This window comes from Osmia lignaria, unplaced genomic scaffold (assembly GCF_051020975.1).
Source record: "Osmia lignaria lignaria isolate PbOS001 unplaced genomic scaffold, iyOsmLign1 scaffold0006, whole genome shotgun sequence".
NCBI classification, from domain to species: domain Eukaryota; kingdom Metazoa; phylum Arthropoda; class Insecta; order Hymenoptera; family Megachilidae; genus Osmia; species Osmia lignaria.
In genome coordinates, this window is record NW_027478163.1 from 17,501 (window position 1) to 22,500 (window position 5,000).

A 5,000-nucleotide genomic window follows, 5' to 3' on the forward strand; every position below is an offset into this window, starting at 1 on the left:
ACTACATTGATCGTCATGAAACTGTTTTTTTTTTTGGGAGACGTGTACGCTCCTTTTCATAAAGGAGACTATCTTATTGCGAAAGTCAAAATCGCACGCTCTCACGGCGATTTGCCCCCGTATACGCCTGGGCGTAAGCCCGTGCGTCGCCGACCTAGCGGCCTGCCGATCGGTATTTAGAGGGAGGCACTTTGAAAGCAACACGCCGTTGGAACTTTGAAAAATTTCGATGCGTCGCCAAAGTTCGTACTTTTCGATAAAATCTTCGTCCTATGATACATTTCGATCAAGAACTACATTGATCGTCATGAAACTGTTTTTTTTTTTGGGAGACGTGTACGCTCCTTTTCATAAAGGAGACTATCTTATTGCGAAAGTCAAAATCGCACGCTCTCACGGCGATTTGCCCCCGTATACGCCTGGGCGTAAGCCCGTGCGTCGCCGACCTAGCGGCCTGCCGATCGGTATTTAGAGGGAGGCACTTTGAAAGCAACACGCCGCTGGAACTTTGAAAAATTTCGGGGCAAAGCAATACGCGGCTGGGACTTTGAAATATTTCGGAGCGCACCTAAAGTTCGTTATTTTGGCTAAACGGAGCGAAAATCTGCATTTATACCATCACGGACGTTAGTTCAATAGCGTTTAACGATCGATCCACGGTACAGAATGCAAAAATATGATTGTTAAAATTTTCGACTAATCGGTTCTAAGAGGCGAAGCAATACGCCGCTGGGACTTTGAAATATTTCGGAGCGCACCTAAAGTTCGTTATTTTGGCTAAACGGAGCGAAAATCTGCATTTATACCATCACGGACGTTAGTTTAATAGCGTTTAACGATGGATCCACGGTACAGAATGCAAAAATATGATTGTTAAAATTTTCGACTAATCGGTTCTAAGAGGCGAAGCAATACGCCGCTGGGACTTTGAAATATTTCGGAGCGCACCTAAAGTTCGTTATTTTGGCTAAACGGAGCGAAAATCTGCATTTATACCATCACGGACGTTAGTTCAATAGCGTTTAACGATCGATCCACGGTACAGAATGCAAAAATATGATTGTTAAAATTTTCGACTAATCGGTTCTAAGAGGCGAAGCAATACGCCGCTGGGACTTTGAAATATTTCGGAGCGCACCTAAAGTTCGTTATTTTGGCTAAACGGAGCGAAAATCTGCATTTATACCATCACGGACATTAGTTCAATAGCGTTTAACGATCGATCCACGGTACAGAATGCAAAAATATGATTGTTAAAATTTTCGACTAATCGGTTCTAAGAGGCGAAGCAATACGCCGCTGGGACTTTGAAATATTTCGGAGCGCACCTAAAGTTCGTTATTTTGGCTAAACGGAGCGAAAATCTGCATTTATACCATCACGGACGTTAGTTCAATAGCGTTTAACGATGGATCCACGGTACAGAATGCAAAAATATGATTGTTAAAATTTTCGACTAATCGGTTCTAAGAGGCGAAGCAATACGCCGCTGGGACTTTGAAATATTTCGGAGCGCACCTAAAGTTCGTTATTTTGGCTAAACGGAGCGAAAATCTGCATTTATACCATCACGGACGTTAGTTTAATAGCGTTTAACGATGGATCCACGGTACAGAATGCAAAAATATGATTGTTAAAATTTTCGACTAATCGGTTCTAAGAGGCGAAGCAATACGCCGCTGGGACTTTGAAATATTTCGGAGCGCACCTAAAGTTCGTTATTTTGGCTAAACGGAGCGAAAATCTGCATTTATACCATCACGGACGTTAGTTTAATAGCGTTTAACGATGGATCCACGGTACAGAATGCAAAAATATGATTGTTAAAATTTTCGACTAATCGGTTCTAAGAGGCGAAGCAATACGCCGCTGGGACTTTGAAATATTTCGGAGCGCACCTAAAGTTCGTTATTTTGGCTAAACGGAGCGAAAATCTGCATTTATACCATCACGGACGTTAGTTCAATAGCGTTTAACGATGGATCCACGGTACAGAATGCAAAAATATGATTGTTAAAATTTTCGACTAATCGGTTCTAAGAGGCGAAGCAATACGCCGCTGGGACTTTGAAATATTTCGGAGCGCACCTAAAGTTCGTTATTTTGGCTAAACGGAGCGAAAATCTGCATTTATACCATCACGGACGTTAGTTTAATAGCGTTTAACGATGGATCCACGGTACAGAATGCAAAAATATGATTGTTAAAATTTTCGACTAATCGGTTCTAAGAGGCGAAGCAATACGCCGCTGGGACTTTGAAATATTTCGGAGCGCACCTAAAGTTCGTTATTTTGGCTAAACGGAGCGAAAATCTGCATTTATACCATCACGGACGTTAGTTCAATAGCGTTTAACGATCGATCCACGGTACAGAATGCAAAAATATGATTGTTAAAATTTTCGACTAATCGGTTCTAAGAGGCGAAGCAATACGCCGCTGGGACTTTGAAATATTTCGGAGCGCACCTAAAGTTCGTTATTTTGGCTAAACGGAGCGAAAATCTGCATTTATACCATCACGGACGTTAGTTTAATAGCGTTTAACGATGGATCCACGGTACAGAATGCAAAAATATGATTGTTAAAATTTTCGACTAATCGGTTCTAAGAGGCGAAGCAATACGCCGCTGGGACTTTGAAATATTTCGGAGCGCACCTAAAGTTCGTTATTTTGGCTAAACGGAGCGAAAATCTGCATTTATACCATCACGGACGTTAGTTCAATAGCGTTTAACGATGGATCCACGGTACAGAATGCAAAAATATGATTGTTAAAATTTTCGACTAATCGGTTCTAAGAGGCGAAGCAATACGCCGCTGGGACTTTGAAATATTTCGGAGCGCACCTAAAGTTCGTTATTTTGGCTAAACGGAGCGAAAATCTGCATTTATACCATCACGGACGTTAGTTTAATAGCGTTTAACGATGGATCCACGGTACAGAATGCAAAAATATGATTGTTAAAATTTTCGACTAATCGGTTCTAAGAGGCGAAGCAATACGCCGCTGGGACTTTGAAATATTTCGGAGCGCACCTAAAGTTCGTTATTTTGGCTAAACGGAGCGAAAATCTGCATTTATACCATCACGGACGTTAGTTCAATAGCGTTTAACGATCGATCCACGGTACAGAATGCAAAAATATGATTGTTAAAATTTTCGACTAATCGGTTCTAAGAGGCGAAGCAATACGCCGCTGGGACTTTGAAATATTTCGGAGCGCACCTAAAGTTCGTTATTTTGGCTAAACGGAGCGAAAATCTGCATTTATACCATCACGGACGTTAGTTTAATAGCGTTTAACGATGGATCCACGGTACAGAATGCAAAAATATGATTGTTAAAATTTTCGACTAATCGGTTCTAAGAGGCGAAGCAATACGCCGCTGGGACTTTGAAATATTTCGGAGCGCACCTAAAGTTCGTTATTTTGGCTAAACGGAGCGAAAATCTGCATTTATACCATCACGGACGTTAGTTCAATAGCGTTTAACGATCGATCCACGGTACAGAATGCAAAAATATGATTGTTAAAATTTTCGACTAATCGGTTCTAAGAGGCGAAGCAATACGCCGCTGGGACTTTGAAATATTTCGGAGCGCACCTAAAGTTCGTTATTTTGGCTAAACGGAGCGAAAATCTGCATTTATACCATCACGGACGTTAGTTTAATAGCGTTTAACGATGGATCCACGGTACAGAATGCAAAAATATGATTGTTAAAATTTTCGACTAATCGGTTCTAAGAGGCGAAGCAATACGCCGCTGGGACTTTGAAATATTTCGGAGCGCACCTAAAGTTCGTTATTTTGGCTAAACGGAGCGAAAATCTGCATTTATACCATCACGGACGTTAGTTCAATAGCGTTTAACGATCGATCCACGGTACAGAATGCAAAAATATGATTGTTAAAATTTTCGACTAATCGGTTCTAAGAGGCGAAGCAATACGCCGCTGGGACTTTGAAATATTTCGGAGCGCACCTAAAGTTCGTTATTTTGGCTAAACGGAGCGAAAATCTGCATTTATACCATCACGGACGTTAGTTCAATAGCGTTTAACGATGGATCCACGGTACAGAATGCAAAAATATGATTGTTAAAATTTTCGACTAATCGGTTCTAAGAGGCGAAGCAATACGCCGCTGGGACTTTGAAATATTTCGGAGCGCACCTAAAGTTCGTTATTTTGGCTAAACGGAGCGAAAATCTGCATTTATACCATCACGGACGTTAGTTTAATAGCGTTTAACGATGGATCCACGGTACAGAATGCAAAAATATGATTGTTAAAATTTTCGACTAATCGGTTCTAAGAGGCGAAGCAATACGCCGCTGGGACTTTGAAATATTTCGGAGCGCACCTAAAGTTCGTTATTTTGGCTAAACGGAGCGAAAATCTGCATTTATACCATCACGGACGTTAGTTTAATAGCGTTTAACGATGGATCCACGGTACAGAATGCAAAAATATGATTGTTAAAATTTTCGACTAATCGGTTCTAAGAGGCGAAGCAATACGCCGCTGGGACTTTGAAATATTTCGGAGCGCACCTAAAGTTCGTTATTTTGGCTAAACGGAGCGAAAATCTGCATTTATACCATCACGGACGTTAGTTCAATAGCGTTTAACGATGGATCCACGGTACAGAATGCAAAAATATGATTGTTAAAATTTTCGACTAATCGGTTCTAAGAGGCGAAGCAATACGCCGCTGGGACTTTGAAATATTTCGGAGCGCACCTAAAGTTCGTTATTTTGGCTAAACGGAGCGAAAATCTGCATTTATACCATCACGGACGTTAGTTTAATAGCGTTTAACGATGGATCCACGGTACAGAATGCAAAAATATGATTGTTAAAATTTTCGACTAATCGGTTCTAAGAGGCGAAGCAATACGCCGCTGGGACTTTGAAATATTTCGGAGCGCACCTAAAGTTCGTTATTTTGGCTAAACGGAGCGAAAATCTGCATTTATACCATCACGGACGTTA